The sequence below is a fragment of the Rhinolophus hipposideros genome (assembly GCF_964194185.1).
Source record: "Rhinolophus hipposideros genome assembly, chromosome: 1".
NCBI classification, from domain to species: Eukaryota; Metazoa; Chordata; class Mammalia; order Chiroptera; family Rhinolophidae; genus Rhinolophus; species Rhinolophus hipposideros.
Window position 1 is genome coordinate 52,049,742 of NC_138047.1, and position 18,882 is coordinate 52,068,623.

The 18,882-nt window shown below is 38.8% G+C and overlaps 2 protein-coding genes across 4 annotated transcripts in view; one reads left to right on the forward strand and one right to left on the reverse strand.

Annotated features, from left to right (window-relative positions):
- NPFFR2 (neuropeptide FF receptor 2) overlaps positions 1 to 18,882 on the forward strand; it is a 306,596-nt gene that overhangs the window by 45,551 nt on the left and 242,163 nt on the right. The window lies entirely within an intron of this gene.
- Positions 17,217 to 18,882, reverse strand: part of GC (GC vitamin D binding protein) — a 34,406-nt gene continuing 32,740 nt past the window's right edge. For 2 of the 3 annotated variants that reach the window (XM_081061346.1, XM_081061347.1), the window contains exon 13: positions 17,217 to 17,389. The gene's annotated coding sequence lies outside the window, so the exon portion shown is untranslated. The remainder of the gene's footprint in view (positions 17,390 to 18,882) is intronic. The other variant, XR_013994103.1, reaches the window with a different exon arrangement.

An 18,882-nucleotide genomic window follows, 5' to 3' on the forward strand; every position in this document is an offset into this window, starting at 1 on the left:
CTATTCTTTTCTTTAGATTCCGCATATAAGTGAGATCATATGGTACTTGTCTTTCTCTTTCTGACTTATTTCACTTAACATAATGTTCTCTAGATCCATCCATGTTGTTGCAAATGATAAGATTTCTTTCTTCTTTATGGCTGCGTAATACTCCATTGTATAAATGTACCACAGCTTCTTAATCCAGTCATCTACCGATGGGCATTTCGGTTGTTTCCATGTCTTAGCTATTGTGTAAAGTGCTGCAATAAACATAGGAGTGCATACTGATTTTTGAATTGGAGTTTTGGATTTCTCCGGGTAGATGCCTAGGAGTGGAATTACTGGATCATAGGGTAGTTCCATTTTCAGATTCCTGAGATACCTCCATACTGTTTTCCATAGTGGCTGCACTAATCTGCAATCCCACCAACAGTGCCCTAGCGTTCCCTTTTCTCCACATCCACGCCAGCATTTGTTGTTTGTTGATTTATTGATGATAGCCATTTTGACTGGAGTGAGGTGGTATCTCATTGTGGTTTTTATTTCATGCATGCATTTTTAATTTATGTAAATGGTAATGTGTAAAAAAACATCCTTGTGTTTCTTGTATTTCTTTTGTCAGCACTATGATTTTAACATCCATCCATGTTGCTATATGTACATCTTCTAGTATTTTTAATGTCTGTGTAATATTCCACAGTGTGCATCTGTCCTATTCTACCTGTTTATTCTAGGGTTGGCGTGGATATCCAGTCTTTGTTTGACTCTCTGCCTCCACATACAGCACTACAGAAGCAGATATGAATCACAAGTTCCCTCTTTCTCAGGCTAAATGAGAATGGAGTGATTTAAAACAGAGGCTGGAAAGTATGGATAGCAATTGGGGAAAACAGGCCACCTTTTAATGAAACCCCACTGAGTACGGAGAGTATGGTTGCTTTAAAGTTGTGTTATGGTTGGATTTAAAATCAAATGATGTGTTCACTTAATTGTGTATGGAAAAAAAGGGAAGTCCATCCACATCACTGATGTTCTTAGCATTTTATTCAGTGGGCAAAATGAGTCTTTCATTAAAGAGGGGAGGTTAGACAGGGTAAGATATCAATTATTTGTATTTTGTAAAGATTGTGTTCTGGACTGGCAGCTGCACAAATCAGTCTCTGATTGGGAGGGGTCAACAGTACCACATGTCATAAGAAGTAGCAGAAAAGGCTCAGATCTCATAGAAATGCAAGTCAGAGAGAGATAGAGGAGTTTAAATGACAGGTCATTTTTATCATCTTTTCTGTGGCTCAAATTCTTGTGAATAGAGGAATGACGAATAGTGATGGCCTCATTGCACTTAGAGCATAAACGAAAGTATAAGTAGATAGTATGATTTTCTGAGCAGTTCAGTATTTTGTCTGATGTTTCCTATATACATAAGTTTAAGTGGAGGTTGTGACCAGTTTCACAGACACGTGCTCCTGAGAGGACTATCTCTCTTTTTTTTTGTTAGTTAAGTATTTAAAACACAGCATACCATGGCTTCATGGTTGTTTTTCAGGAATGACTAAGAAATAAAAGAAAGATCTGGAAGATCTATTTTTGAGAATGATGATCTTTCCTAAATTTATAGCAATAATGATGCAGTTTTAAAATTAACGTGTCAGAAAAGTTTCCTCAATGTTTGCATTATGTAACCATGGAAATGCTTAAAGCAACAATAATTTAAAAATATAGCTGTGCTAATTAAAAATTATAGTTGACTTTATATAATTGCAATTGATGTGAGTATTGATGTTATTTGAATCAAAATTAATCACAGGTTTCATCATTGCAGTCTTTTGAGTTAATCACTGATTCTTCATAATTACTGTAACTGCATTTTACATAGAAACAATCTATTAGAAATAGAGTGATGGTTGAGTATAATTGTTGGTTTAATTTGAGTACATTAGCTATCATAATTAGGAACATATGAATGACAATGAACCATACATCTGATAAACTGGATGTGAAAAATGTTATTGTAGATTAACATTTATTTTCTTTTTATCTCTATATTAAGTTTGTAGTACTTTTGGCCTTATTCTGAATTTATATCAGTTCCTTATTTTTATCTGATTAATTTTATAATATCTAAACTTATTTTATGTACTATTTCTCAGATTATAGATTTAGAAAGTAATTTTTTTTTAAAATACTGGTGATTTTATTTCTGCGCAGCAAGACTAGATTTAACTTACACTTTCTTTACATTATTTTGCTAGCCTTAGAAGTGATTTGTCATATTCTGCATGGCCACTGTCAATGACAAATGTATTGATATGACAAATTTCCAAAAGAATACAATTTATGTTTGACTCTCTCACTCTATCTTTCTGTGCCCCTTCTCCTTCTCCAAGGCTTTCCCCAACTACCTGTGCTACTACTCCATTTCCTAATGGCCAGGGACTATTCAGATGGATCCGCCAATACATCTGGGCCAGTTGCCAGTTGTTCATTGCCATCATCTGTCCTTATTGTTCAGTGTCCTGTTAGGATTATTCAGGACCTGTGCCATAACAATTGTCAAATATTTTGAATCTCACCCCTTTTACCAGACTTCGGCCTCATTCATTTTCTAACAAAATTGGCTTTTAAGCAAATATCTGTAGTATCAGTTATTTACGTATTTCTATGAATTTTGGTCAATGTCTTATATTTTCAAGGGCACCGAATTGGAGACTAGTTGAAATGATTTTGTTTCAGGCAGGGGTGATTTGGAAGAATGGGTATGATCACTACAGGGTTGGCTGGCCTCGCAAATAGGCAGAGAGGACGTGTCCACATGCTGCAATGTGGTCTTGTGGAAAGTCTACTGTTCTAAAATATTTTCTCCCATCCATGTGTTTCTAAAATTTGAGTTACATTTTAAGTCCTTTGGCTTCTACTATATATATTTAATTTTTTGTTTTCAGTACATTAAATAGACTCATAAAACATTCTAAAAATGTATAATTTTTCCTCTTTAACAAATTATAATAAAACATAAACCCCCTAAACAGAATACTTGACATTTATAATTCAAAATCAAATTAACAGAATATTAAATATTTATAAAACTATATCTTTAAAAATATTTATAAAGTTACATGCAATTTTGTAGAATTGGCGTAAAAGAAAGGCTCAAAGATGAGAGAATTTTTCTTCATGCCTAAAAATAAAATATGTCTAAGGGAAGCTGTGAAGATTCTTCAGCATATAAGATCTTCAGTTTCAGTGCCAAAGCCTGTGTCTTTGTAAGAATTGCAAGTGAGAATTTATGCGTGTGAGGGGCTTGTTAGGATACCTGGGACTGAGGACAATGAGGACCCGTGCTCTCCTCCCTCCATTTTCAGTGTAGTAATATTGACCTTTGGCTGCAACCAACACAGTCCGTAGTTTTGCAAATGTTGATTAAAGATACTTTCCTTCAGAACCTTGAGTCTTTTCAATAACTGAGCCTCTTCAGAACCTATGGCTTTGAATGTCACCTGATTCATTCTTTGGGAGTCATCTGCACTTTGGAAACGATGGCCGACAGGATCCGGTTCCACAGGCCCGTCCTGTGGGGTCGAGCTGAGCAGGGACACGGTTTCCCTTACAACCTTTGACTCTTATACATGGAACATCATCAGTTATCAGTATGTAAACTAGTAGGGCAGTAAATAAACCACCATAGAAGCAGGAAGAGTGAACAAATGATAGGGAGTGAGGAGAGTGCAACCCAATTCCTACTTGGCAGGTACTCACTAAAAACGCTGCAGTGAGTGGAGGAGTGCAAGACTCAGTCAGCCTGTGCTCAAACCGGAAAAAACATTACAGCTGTGTGACAGTTCGACTGCTACTGTGCCTCCGTATATAATGTGTAACGTAAACTAACTATGCTGACTTCTCGTGATAAAGGACCTATAGAATTCTAAATAGTGAATTAAAATCCTCCACCTACTAACTACTATATGAACAAGCTGACTCCTGTAATCTTTTGAAAATTATAGATAATGCTGGTTTTCTAAAATCACATATTTTCTTTCAAAACAACAAATGTGTCTATTTTCATTAGAAATGCTAGCTCCCATTTCCTCAGTGCACTTTAGCAATTAGGAGTTTTAACATTTAAATGTTTTCTAATTTTCATTACTACCATGAAATAAAAATGAGAAAATAAGCTAGGAAATTGAGTGTTCTGCGTAAAAACAAACAAAAAAAAAACCCATAAAAAACAAAAAAGATTAAATAGTTGTTTTATCCCAGCAGTATATTCTACTTCGATCTATATATTCCACTTTCCCCATTCTTCGAGATAAAAAATGGTATTAGAAACCTTAATATATGATAGACTACTCAGAGCAAAGTGGCTGGTACCACACCTACCTGGTTGTCACAGCATTTAGAAACAGCCTATGATTTCAGGAAAACAACTGTCATTGAAAGGTTCAGTCTGATCTGTGTTTCTAACTGATTAGGATGTCTTTTGAGGAAATGCAAAGGTTAACTGACTTTGTTTGCTTTTGGAGAGAAATTCATCAGAAATAACACTGCCAGCAAATATTCCAAAGTCTAAGTATGCAATTCACTTGGGAAGAGATCTCATGGGTTGGCAGCTTTGTGTCCTGTGTATCTCATATTTACGTTTTACAGTTCTAAACTTGGAGTGACCTCATTGGAGATGTCACACTGATGTAAATGATGTTGGATCTGACAGCAGTTTCTGGGTGTGGGCTGGGATCCTGTCTTATGAGACCGAAGAACGGACACACGGACCCAGGAAAGGCAAAGAGTTTTAAAAAGAGTGTAGTTTATTGAAAGCAAAGCGTCAGAGCTCCTGAGTGGGAGGGGGTCCCTAATGGGGGTGCCCAGTGACTGAGACAAAAGTTCTTACTCTTATACCTTCCCTCGCCTGCTTGGGGAAGGCGGCTGGAGCCTTCTAATGGAATTCATCTATCAGGTTTGTCCTGTTTGCCCATCCTGAAGGGATCAACAAAGTAAACCATTCTTATCTATCCGATCTGCTCCTTTGTCCAGGCCAAAAGGTACTGAGATTATTTATTAACCTCAAGGCGTATTCTCATGCCTCTGTCCTGGAGTGTAGGAGACATTCCAGGACCTGGAGTTTCAGGACATGGCTGCTTTTTTTTATTTATTCTACCAGGGAACTCCCTGTCTACCTAGCAATATACTAACCAACCTGTCTCAACCCCGCACATGCAAGTAAACTAGGAATTTTTCTAAGATCTTTGATGACCAGAACGCAACCACAGAATGTCTGAATTTATTTACCTCAATTTGAATATCATACTTCAAATCAAATTTTCTGTTTTAATTTTTTGTTGTACTTAATGCTAACCTCTAACATTTATCAAACTAGTTATAAGTGTAACAACAGATGGTTTCATCCCCCAATACTGACCATTAAAACAAAAAAACGTAAATATCATTTTTTTCTTTTGTTATGAGACAGTTTTCAACAATTTCACTGTGTTGAAATAAGATTTATTTAAAATATTTCTTGTTTTAAAAACCCCCCAAATTAAAAGTTTGGCTTTCAGCACTTTTAGTCACTGAAATGGCGGCCTTCAGAAATACTAAAATCATAAATATTGATGAGTCTTTCTTTAACATATTGTGACAAGTTCCAGTCTAATACTCTTTAAGGCAACGTTGTATCAGTTCTTGTTATTTTGACATTTTGTAGTGTTTGTAATTTAAGAGATCAATGTAACATTCTTCATAAAAGCTGTTATACCCTAGGCATCACTGTTGCTTAAAAACATTTAATTCTGTTTACCAGGAAGTGAGATAAGAATATAGAGATCTGTCAATTCTGTGTTACGTAGAAATAAAACTCTACTAAAATAAAACTCTAAAAAACTCTATTAAAAGCCTTTCATGAAAAATAAAATGTAACAGCTTTATGCTTTAGTTTTTATAAAGTCAGGAAACTATTTTCAAAATTTGAAGCCTCACATCACAATGCCTCAAATTCTAGGGTATTCTTTTGATTTACACCAATTTTGCCTGAGGCTAATTGTCCCATTTTAAGAATGATCGGAATATTGTGATTTTCTTTTCTTAAATAAATATTCAACTGGAAAATCCCTGTGCAAGGCATAACCAATCAATATTTTAATACTGAAGTCTTTAGCATTTAAAATACTATTATTTGAGCAGAAAATTTCCGTTAGCCTTGAGGATTTAAGCTCCTAAATTTCAGACCAAAAAGCTCTGACTGCAATGGGATAAAACTGAGAGCAGTGTGGTGAGGACTTTATTTCCCACCTTAGTAAAACTGGACTTCTGCAGGTCTTGTAGCTCGGTCCTGTTGGTGTGGTCTCTTTTAGAGTCTTACCACTTTCTATTGTTTTCCAGGTAATTTTTAACAAAACTACTAATACACTGCCTAAGACAAAAGAAGTTGACAGAAGAAAATTTCATAAATTACAGGAGCATATTTTGTTGAAATGTATGTCTCAAGTATGAATCCATTAGCAGTAAGCCTTGTCACCCAATACAGTTTTTTAAGGAAACAAATATTTCTGGAAAAGAGAATACCAAATTAAATTAGTTGAAAGTACTAGCCCAATTTGGAGACTGGATAAACATATCAAATACAATAATTAAAGCACAGATACAGATAAAAGAGTAAAAGCTATATGACCATAAGGTGTTATTATCACTGTTGTCAGAGCACTGGCAACCTTAAGGAGAGTTTGAGTAAAAAGAGGAATTAACTAAAAAGTACAAAAGAGCATCCAGAGCTGGTTGTTGAAGGCCTTGGAAGACATATTCAGTTTCCTACCTATTTGCCCAGGTAGATGGTCCAGAACCTGACCGTGTAGAGGTGGCTTTTTAGAGGTAGCAGTGTGACTTATTTTAATTATTATTTAATGTGTCATCTTATCACTTATCACTAAAGTAAGCAAAAAATATAAAACCAAACAACTTATGGTGACTTTTCAACTGGAGGCTAATGATTGAGGTATCATTCCCATTGTCCTTCTGAACTTCAATTCCCAGATGGAATTTCAAGAAAGCTGATTTGGCTGGTGAGATGCAGGAGGAGAAATGACAGATGGTGTGATCTTTGCATTGGGCAAGAGGCGTTACAAAGTAACCTGTCTTGGAACAGACTTGACAGCAGAGAGCAGCATTCACCCTTAAAGAGCCCCGCTGTTATTCAAATTTGGAAACGTCCCACAGTTTTCTTCGCAGCTCCACCTTAGTGCTTCCCTTCCCTCTGCCTCCATCATTTACTTCCTAGTTGATTGGTATACGTGTCTCTCTTTCCTATTAGAGTGGAAATTCCTCTGAGGATAGGGACTATGCTTTGTAAATTCTGACTAGATGCTCAATACATTTATTTAAAAGATGATGTATTCTGCAAAACATAGCCTTACTACATATGATTTTCCTGTAGAAATGGGATAAAGGAAAATACAAATGTAGGCGTTTCTATTTTTTTAACCTGATAATTATGGTTGATATGATTGCAATACCCTTCAGAATTGCCAGTGTATATCCAGCTACCAATTTCAATGTCAATGTGGTATATACATGTAGGGGTTAAGAGTATCTGGAGTCTGGACTCATACTATCTGGATTTTAAAATCCTAACACTGTAAACTAGTTGTTGACCTTGAGAGGGTAATTTAGCTACACTGTGCCTCAACTTCCCCATGTATAAATTGTGAAACTGGTAGTTCCTACCTCATAGAAGTCATTGCAGCTATGTACGGATAACGGTTTTAAAACATCTACAAATGATTTGATGCTACATTCATCAAAGAATGCAGCCTATTTCACCTCTGCTTGAAACTGGATGGTTCTTTACACTGCCTATTGCATAGAATGTGGTGGAAATGTATACTGCCAGACTTCTGAGAGTCAATTAGAAATCACAACATCTGCCATTACAGTAGTTCTCCCTTATCCTTGGGTGATATGTTCCAAGACACCCCCCCCCATGGATGCTTGAAACTGTGGAGAGTACTAAACCCTACATATATATGGTGTTTTTTTCCTATATATCTATGATAAAGTTTAATTTGTAAATTAGGCATTTTCATGGATAGAAGATTCGTTTTTACCATAGATGTTAGCAACAAAAGCATATTTTTTTTCTTTCCTTATTAAGTCAAGAACCTCTACCTTTTCACGAAAAGGAAGCACTTTACGGCTTCTTTTTGGTGTATGGCCAGCATCATTACTCTTGAGCTTTGGGTCACTATTATGTTAAATAAAGGTTACTTGAACATGAGCACTGCAATACTAAAAAAGTAGATCTGATAATCTAAATGGCTACTAGGTGACAAAATGGTGGGGAGTATATTGGAGTTATGATAATTAAGTTCGTGAACTTGTTGCAACAATATTGCTAAACTTTTTTGATATCAGATGGTTTATTCATTATGAATTTGTAACAACTGGACAAATAGTTAACCAAGTTTACTATTTGGAAGTGATGAAAATGCTGCATGAAAAAGTTAGACGACCTGAACTTTTCGCCAACAATTCATGGCTCTTGCATCACGACAATGCACCAGCTCACACAGCACTGTCTGTGAGGGAGTTTTTAGCCAGTAAACAAATAACTGTATTGGAACACCCTCCCTACTCACCTGATCTGGCCCCCAATGATTTCTTTCTTTACCCTAAGATAAAGGAAATGTTGAAATGAAGACATTTTGATGACATTCAGGACATCAAGGGTAATATGACGACAGCTCTGATGGCCATTCAAGAAAAAGAGTTCCAAAATTGCTTTGAAGGGTGGACTAGGTGCTGGCATCAGTGCATAGCTTTCCAAAGGGAGTATTTTGAAGGTGACCGTAGTGATACTCAACAATGAAACATATAGCACTTTTTCCAGGATGAGTTTGCGAACTTAAGTGTCAGAACTTGTACAACATGGACACTCTGGACAAAGGGATGATTTACATCCAAAAAGGGGTCGCATAGGATGGCATGAGAGTTCATCATGCTACTCAGAACAGTGTACCATTTAAAACTTATGAATTATTTATTTCTGGAATTTTCCATTTAATATTTTTGGACCACGGGTCACTGAAACAATGGAAAGCAAGACCATGGATAAAGGGGAACTACTGTATATCTTGGGGAACTCTATCTGAAAACCTTCAGCCACCATGTGAAAAGTCTGGCTGCTCTGAGGCTACCATGTGGAGACCATCTGAATACACCACCTAGAAAGCGATGCCCGGGGAGCCCCACCAATCCAGACCCCAGCTGTTTGGTTTCTCTGAATCCAGACCAGCTTATATGATTGAAAAAGCTTTCAAGACGCCTCCACCCCAGCCACTGATTGACTACAACTGCATGAGAAACCCTGAGTCCTGTCAACGCCCAGATTCATTAGCAATTTGTTTCAAGCTGCTTTTTAGGGTGGCATGTTACTAAGCAACAGGTAAGTGTATTTGTTATTGTTAGATCAGTCTTTGCTGTTAGCTTACTAGTGTGTTCATCTCACTGAACCCATTTTATGTGTCAATTATATGTATTAGGACCTGGATTATCTGATAGCCTCATGTGATTGTGATGAAGATTAGATGAAATAATGAGGAAAGTCGATTGAAAAGTAATACGGTGTGTAAAAAGTGAAGTATTTTACTATTTTTTACATTTTTCCTTACCTAACCTTAGTAGGAATTTAATATTGCAAAGAGAGTCATACTCCATCCCTAACGCTATCTTTTAAGAGTTAAAATGGGTCAAAAAGTTTCTCAAATTTTTAAACATTCTCAGGAACTAAATGAAAAATTTAGATGAATCATTTGGTTTGTGTGTACAAAGTTGTCAAATTGACACAGTTGTTAAAACCTCTGAGAATAAAAGTTGAAAATTCTGTGTCTTGTTAACTTGGCTTCAAGCTTTCTGTGTTGTTCTAAATAGCATGTACCACAAAGTAAGCATATTCCAAGTGATTATGTGCTGTCAATTTTATTAAGATCTGATTTCAGAATCTATTTCTGCACAACTAACAGCATTTAGACCTGCCAGCCACAAGGTGGAGGCAAAGAGTTTATTTGAAACAGGCACGTCCTCCTGAGATTCTTTCTCTCTCTCTCTCTCTCTCTCTCTCCTTCCCTCCCTCCCTTCCTCCCTCCCTCCCTCCTTCCTTCCTTTCCTTTTTTCATTAAAATTTATTGGAGTGACAATGAATGGGGACAGAGCCCCAGAGAGCAGTTTCCAGGCTCTTGGCCTGACATAGAAAAGTGCTGGCTCAGGTAGTAAATGGCCATCAACTGTGATTGGATGGCCATCAGCTGTGGCTAGTTGGCCGTCAGCTGTAACCAGTGAGCCATTGGGCACTAATATAACTGCCATGGCTACGCTAGCAAAAAAATGGGGGCTAGCAAGAAGATAGTGGCTGAGCTTGCAAGCTGAGCAGTGAGGGTTGCGAACAGTGTGGCTCCTGCTTCCTGTTTGTCTAACCCAGCCGCCAGCGAGAATATAGTAGTATGACTCCCCTACCTATGACTCCATGGGTGTTCCTTTTTGACCTCACCATGTCCTGCATTCTTATGTGGGGAGCGGGAGCTGAGACCCCACTTGATGACTCCCTGCATGACACCATGGTTAGTAAAATTACAAAGTATACAATTCTGTAATACATCATTGTAGGGACAGAGCCCCAGAGAGCAGTTTCCAGGCTCTCGGCCTCATGTGAAGAGGTGCTGGCTCGGGTAGTAGTAGATAGCTGTCAGCTGTGGCTGGTTGGCCCTCAGCTGTAACCATTGAGCCATTGGCCACTGATATAACTGCTGTGGCTACGGAGGGAAGCAGAGGAGAGTGAAGGAGAGTCGGTCGGTTGGCAGCAAAGCTGGCAGCAGGTCACACGTCGTGTGAACCCAGCCCCCATTGAGACCATAGTGATATGACTCCCCTACCTATGGCTCCGTGGGTGTTCCTTTTTGGCCTCACTACATCCTGTGTTCTTATGTGGGGAGCGGGACCAGAGACCCTGCAGGAGACCCCGCATGTCAATCATCTATATATCACACTGTTTTCACCACCCAGAATCAGTTCTTCCATCACCATATATTTGACCCCCTTTACATTCTTCTACTATCTCCCCACCCCCCATACACTCTGGTAACCACTAAATTATTGTCTTTATTTGTTTGTTTTGTTTCTTTGTTACTTTCAGTTTTATATCCCACATATGAGTGAAGTCATATGGTTCTCGACTTTTTCTGTCTGACTTATTTCACTTAGCATAATGACCACAAGATCCATCCATGTTGTTGCAAACGGCACTATTTCATTTTTTCTTGCGGCAGAATAGTATTTCATTGTGCATATATACCACATCTTCTTTATCCAATCATCTGGTGCAGCATACAAGGAATACAAAAAGCCATACTTCTGATATTGAAGAGTGAGTACACATACACATAGTTTATTGTTAGAAACTTTCTTACTGGGGTAGATGCAATATAGGAATCCCAAACCCCTAATCTATGGATGGTAGGTAGGTAGTATCATTAACTGCAAACTAGTTAATTTGCCAAAAAGCATTAAGTTATGAAAGTAGGAGCCTAGTGGTGATGGTTGTGGTGGAAGGAACAATTAGATACTTTCTTGGCCTGATAGGGAAAAGAATATTTCGGAGCCTGGAAGAAATGGACAAAGATGAAGTAGCCTCTAAGAAAGGCCATCTTTTGATTTTATTATTTATGACTGGGTATTCTTTATTGGGAGATAAAAAATTTATCCTATAATGATGCAATTCTCATAATGCGATGGTGGATTGAGATAAAGCTGTATTAGAAATTTGCCCTTGCGTGCTATGATCACTCACTTAGCCAACAACTGCTTAACTGCTTTATCTTAGATGCTTTTCTTTTTCAATTTCGGTGAGGGTGCTTTATTTCACAGCAGTTTTCACTTAAGACAAGACAGATTAAATCCAACTCTCTGAGAAAGGGTCCTGGGCCCTGTTCTGTGTTTGTTTTGTTTTATTTCCTTCAAAATATCTCAGATAATTCTAACGTGCCACAAGGGTTGAGAATCACTTGTCTATAGGTAGTGTGGGGTTGAGACTTATGTGGTGGTGAGAAGTGCACCAAAGGGAGATCAGAAGCATAAAAACACAGCCTTCTAAGCCTTCTTGTTTATTTTCAACTATTTATATCCAAATTGAAATTGGGTAAACTATCAGGTTGATTAAATCCCTGCTTTATTAGAGCATATTGCTGTTGAATTAAATGACAAAATGGAAACGCTTTTCCCTTGTTCTGTTTTTAAATTTAAATCTGCACAAAAGGAAGCTTTGTTTTTCAAGGATTTCTAGGTGAAGTATTGATTAATACACTAATCCTGTGTAGACCACTTCAGGGGATAATTCTCAGGTGATGATTTAAGAATCACCTGTGCGATGACTTAAGAATCCAGAAACATCACAGGAGGTTGTTAGTACTGCAACTTGAAAGACTTTAAACCTTGTGGGGGACTACAGAAATAACAGAAGGTTTTGTGATTGTTAAATTTTGTGTCAACTTGGCTAGGCTATGGTATCCACTTGTTTAGTAAAACATTAGTGTAGACGTTTTTCTAAAGGTATTTTGTAGATGTGATTGACATCTACCACCAGCTGACTTTAAGTGAAGATTACCCTTCATGACGTACATGGGCCTCATCCAATCAGTGGAAGGCCTTAAAAGGAAAAGTGAAGTTTTGCGGGAATTCTACCTCACACTGTGGTGTAGAAACCCTGCATGAGTTTCCAGACTGTCGGCCTGCCTTGCAGACTTCAGACTTGCCAGCTCCACAGTTGGGTAAGCCAGTTCCTTAAAATAAAATTTCCCGTTTCTCTACTTATTATTTCTATTTTCTTGGATAACCCTGACTGATACAGTTTGTAAATGTCATTCTTAGAAACAAAACAGAGTTTTGTTTATTTCTATCATGGCGAGGATCCAGGTTTTTGAAAAAAGGTGATATGTAAGGTATAAAAAAATTGAGGACTACTTATATAATGGATAATAACCAGTCACATCAGCTATGGCTAATAGGAAATGGAAATTCAAAAGCATTTCTTTAATGTTGGGAAACAGCGAGTAAGCATAAATTTTGGCAATATTTTTTCAAAGGATCTCTACTTTCTAGAAAATTGAACAAATGCCAGCATAATTATGCATATAAAGCAGAAAATTAAAACTTTTGTAGTAAAATGCTGAAATAGTTGGGTCAGTTAATCTTAGTATAAAAATATAAAGCAAAGGTGAAAGGTTTGCTGGAAAATATACCCAGGCGAACCATGAAAACACTACTTCAACCAATTATGTAATATTTATTGAATACTTTGTGACAAAAAAACCCAGTTCTACCTGGTCAGGAATAAAAATACTTGACCAAAATGGACCAGTTTGTAGTAGTTAATAAATAACTTGTAAATATAAGTTCTCAAATAAGAACACCAGAATTTTTAAAAATTCATTTCACAGAGCAATAATTCTGGGTGATATCCAAAGGAAAGGGGTCAGTGGTTAAATTTGGGTATACTAAATTATATACAATAAATTGTGACTCTTCAAGTCACATATACTATGTCTGTTCCCCAAACCAATTTGATCAGGCAACATGTTCTTCAAGGATGCCCATTAACCTTGCATGTCATCCTGAAATTGAAAGCTAAGTCTCTGGAATTTGTTTCTTTTCTTTACTATATTACCTTTATTTGCCTTATTCTCCTCATCTTTTTATCAATAGTATTTATTTCAAAAAGTTGGTTTTGAAGTTTCAGCAAGGTAGTTTTGGAAGTGAAAAAAAACTTTAAAAATCTAGGATTGGGTCCAAGATGAAGGATTAGGTAAATGCTATGCCTACTGCCTCCCAGGATCAAACCAAAATTACAAACACATTATAGAACAATCAACCTCAAGAATCATCTGAGCAGAACACCTATAAGTAAGGATATAAAGAAAAGGCCACACCGAGATTTGTAGGAGGGGGGAGACGTGAAGTGGTCTGACTCCAAGCCCATGATGGTGGTTGAATGCTGGGAGGGACCACTCTGTGGTAGAGGTCCCCTGTGAAAAGGGAGGAGCCCCACACCCACACCGGACTCCCTAGCCCAGGGGTCCTGTGCCGGGAAGAGAAGTTCCCATGGCATCTGGCAGTGAAAATCAGCGAGGACTCTATCTCCCCTTCCTGGTGAGCCAGAGGGTGACTGGAAACCCAGATGCCTTCATGTAGAGCTGGCACACGGATTTGCTTGCAGGCACTCTCCTGGTCTCTAGTGGAGGGGCAGCAGCTGAGGATGCCCATAGACATACAGGGAAGGACGGAGTTGTGTGTCTTCTGGGCAGGAGCTGGAAGGATAGGAGCCATTGTTGCCCCCATGTGGAGTCTGACACACGTGGCCTACAAGAAGGTACCATCTTTTCAGTGTTAAGCCCTCCCTCAAAGGGCCAAGTCTGGGACCACATTGGTGTGGTGGAATCTGCATGTGTGCAGCACTTTGGTTATGCCCTTGTTCCTTGCCCCCACATAGCTGGTATTACATCACCCAGGACACTCTTGACTACTGAGCTGCTGGCCTTACCCCACAGGCTGAAGAAGCCTTTTTGCAGCTGGCAGATGGTCTGCAGTGGCACAGAAAACTATTGCTAGTGGGCGGTGACCAAAGACCCGTGCTTCAGCATCTCTTAGGCAGCTGTCAGGAACCTGAAGGCCTGAGATAGGTGATGGCTGGTTATGGTGTTCTCTGGGCATTTTCAAGGGATGGTTGTGGGCCCAGCACTTGTGCAGGAGTCGAGGCTGCATTGACTTTGTAAAAACCATCAACTACACACTTTAGCTCCCTGGAACCTTGCTCATCCATCTAGAGCTGCATTGCCAGGGTCACTCTGGGTGCCTGGGTGGTGGATCCTGCCACACAAGCTGAGGAGACGTCTTGCAGCAGCAGAGGACCCACGACAGCTCAGGGAGATTTTGGTGGTGAACAGTGACCCAAAACCTGCACTGCAGCCATTCTTGGGTAGTTCTTGGGGATTTGAAAGCCTGAGGAAAACAGTGGCTGGCTGTGATGTTCTAAGAGTGTTTTTGCCGAGTGATCCAGGCCAGGCACTGCGTGGCTCCACCTGAGGCTGCAGTGTTCTAGGGGAGCTGTGCAAAGTGGTCACAGGCTGGGTACTGGAGTAAGAACTGAATCTGCATTAACTTTGTGAAAACTACTGGCCATATCTCTTGACTCCCTGGGACTCTGCCTCACTCAGGAGTGCTGCATTGCTGTGGCTACTCTCAACACCAGGTCAACCAGCCCAGCCTGTACACCTAAGGAGGCTCTTTCAACCACGGAGCCTTACAGGTGACCTGTAGGTGGCAATAGGCCTGGGGGCCCTAGGCCTTTTGCCAAGCTGTCTCAGGCCCACTACTGGTGGTAGCCAGCCTTGGTTCACAGCAAGACCACCCCCCACAGGCCTTCAGGTCCAGCACAGGCAGCAGCCAACCATGTATAGCTTTGTGGGACCTACCATTTAGCTGCAGGCTGGTAACATGTAAGGCTGAAATTGGTCTGCATAGGAGCCCCTCCTAAGAGACACCAGAAACAACACACCCAGAGGCCAGCTTCAGACCACACCAGAACACTACCTGACGAGCATCACAAATGTCACACTGAATGGGGCGGGGGCTCATAACAGGCACAAGAGCCCATGGCGGCAAATCTTCCTCTGCCCCCACACAGCAGCTCATACACTGTGGGCATAGCCAATCCTCATAGTCAGTCAGCCTGGGAGTCAATCCCACCCACTCATGTGCCAAAAGCAATCAAGGCTCAACTGAAACAGGAGAACATAATCAACACACTCCAGGGACACTCCTGGAACACATGCACAGGAGATCAAGGAGATTGCACCCTTGGACCACACAGAACACATACTACATACAGAGGCCACCCAGCAAAGACTAAAAGGCATAGGAGATATACCTAATACATAGAAGCAAACATTGAGTGGAAGCCAGATGGGGAAATAAAGAAACATGTCCCAAATAAAAGAACAGGAGAGAATTCCAGAAATAGAACTAACTGAAATGGTGACAGCTAACCTATCAGAGACAGGATTTAAAACAATTATTATAAGAATGCTTAAGAAACTTAGTGAGAATTACCAAAAAAAGATAAAGAAGGACATAGAAACCATAAAAAAGAACCAGTCACAAATAAAAAATACAGTAACTGAAATGAAGAATACACTAGAAGGAATAAACAGAGGTTAGATGAAGCAGAGGCTCAAGTCAGTGATTTAGAAAACAAGGTAGTAGAAAACACCCAATTGGAACAATAAAAAGAAAACAATAGCAGGGAACAGTGAAGATAGTTTAAGGGACCTGTTGGACAATATCAAGCATAACAACATTCACATCAAAAAAGTACCAGAAGGAGAAGAGAGTGAGCAAGGGATTGAGAACCTATTTGAAGAAATAATGACTGAAAACTTCTCTAACCTGGGGAAAGAAATAGATATACAAGCCCAGGAAGCACAAGCCCAGGAAGATCAAAAATATTAATAATAAAATGGCAATAACTATGTACCTATTAATAATCACTTTAAATGTAAATGGATTAAATGTTCCGATCAAAAGCCATAGGGTAGCTGAGAGGATAAGAAAACAAGACCCATGCATATGCTGTCTACAAGAGACCCATTTCCTACTGAAAGACTCATAGATTGAAAGAAAAGGGATGGAAAAATGTATTAGATTGGTGCAAAAGTTATTGCGGTTTTTGCAATTATTTTTAACCTTTTAAACCGCAATTCCTCTTGCACCACCTAATATTTCACGCACATGGAAACAAGAAAAAAACTGGGGTAGCAATGCTTATATTGGACAAGACAGACTCTAAAATGAAGATTATGATAAGAGACAAGGACATTACATAATAATAAAAGGATCAATCCAACAAAGAGGACATTACCCTAGTTGTTTTTTTGTTTTATTTTTAAGAAGTGAGCTATCTTAGGCTATTTATGGTGCAAGGCTGGTTAATTTTTCCTTGATAATACTTAAGCAAGAGAAGCAATCGAGGAGTGGAGCTTAATGTGTTGGGAATTGTAAAGTAGATGCTTAAAGTTGTGAATTTTTTAGAGAGACACAGCAGAGATCTGGAAAATGGGCTTGTGAGGTTGAGGCTACCTACTGTAGTATCTTTGTGAAAATTGCAGGAATAGAGTGAAGACTTTTTAACATCATCCTCAGAAACATTTATGGTTTGCATTGTATTTCAGTTTATTTTGATAGCAAATCATCACACTTATCACTGTATGAAGATATTGTAGCTGATAAAAAGCGGGAGTATCTTAGATATTTCCCCAGGAGCTCTGGTTTTGCCTAGGTTTGGCCATCAGATGTCATTCCCAGGGTGGTTCCAGCTCTAGGTCTACGAGAATAATGGAAATGTTAGAAAAACAGAGCTAATGGGCAACAATCGTAATACTGCTCAACAGGTGTGTATAAGGTCAAGTTATTTTTATGTTTAAAGACAAACCGATCTAGGATGACCCATATACCCGCGATGGCCCACAAGGCGGGTCCGGAATAAAAAATTCCCAAGACCTGCATATAAAGCATCACTGGTTCTATACCAAGGTACATCATATACTTGTTTTTTCTTTTAATTAATGATGTATGTAACATTCTGCTTTAGGAGACTGAATACTCACTGCCAGGGCAAAAAAAAAAAAAAAAAAGAAAGAAAAAAAAGAAAAAAACAAGAACCAATGACGTATGAGCCTCTCCCGTCACTTCCTGTCATGAAATCGAGAAAATAGTTCAGTAGTTGTATTTTACTAAAACACTGAGTGTGCGTTTTTATTAAATCACCTTCTACTTTATAATGAGGCAAATGTGTTTCCTCTATGATTCCCCCCAGGCTCTTTTCCAAGACAGTACAGCAGAGTTGTATCATAATTCTATTGGCACAGTAAAAGAAATTCTACCTTTCATTGTTCTCGATGAGTTTATGCCTTGGAGTGAGGATAAGATAAGAGACACGTCTGTGCTTCCCCCACTTATGTTTCTCTTACAGTGTAAGCACCTGGCTGTGCTGAGTGTGATTCTGGTATTTAAAGTATTTTCCATCCAACCTGATTCTACAGTGTGAGCCAACTCCTTTTATCTGTTGGCAACTCAGGGTACATTAATTGTTTCTAAAGTTGAAGGGAAAAAATATAATTGGTTTTGTGGGACTAATTAAGACACAGTAATTCCTTCTCCATTGGGCATGCAAATATGGCCACAATCAATTTGGGGGCTTAAAGAAAAAAATTGATCAAGGTGACCAATAACTGCCAGGATAACAACTCAGGTTTATAGTAATAAGACTTTAGTTAAGAATGAAATAGCATCAAACTGTTGACTGAAAGACATGAATTGTAGATGTACCTAGGCCTGGGAACACCTTAGGCAAAGGCTTCAGCTTCTATAAGCTGTTCAAATCTTTGAAGAGGGGTAGGCTTTCACTGGAAAGAAATACATAGCCAGCCAAAATTGGTTTAATGGTTTAGGAAGTGTTTCCTAAACATGTGCCACTGAAGAGTTTACCTTTTACAGTAAGAGAAAAATCATAGGAGAAAATGGATATATTCCAAAGCAATTTAAAACATGATATAAAGTCTGGTCTATCTGGGGGAAAAGCTGCTCACCACTTAGTGTGGAATCATTAAGTCAAGTCCTGGGTCCAGAGCAGCTCAAGACTGTTGTTTTGGGACAAAGTTGCTGATATTTGAATGAATTGAGGCTTGTCCTATAGAGCTACAAAATTCTCCCTGGAGCCCAAGAACCACAATCTTCTGGTTGTGTACGGGAAACCTAATAAAACATTTAGGTTGTGGCATCATTATTTCTGGATAGCAGGTGCCCCAATCCTACAAC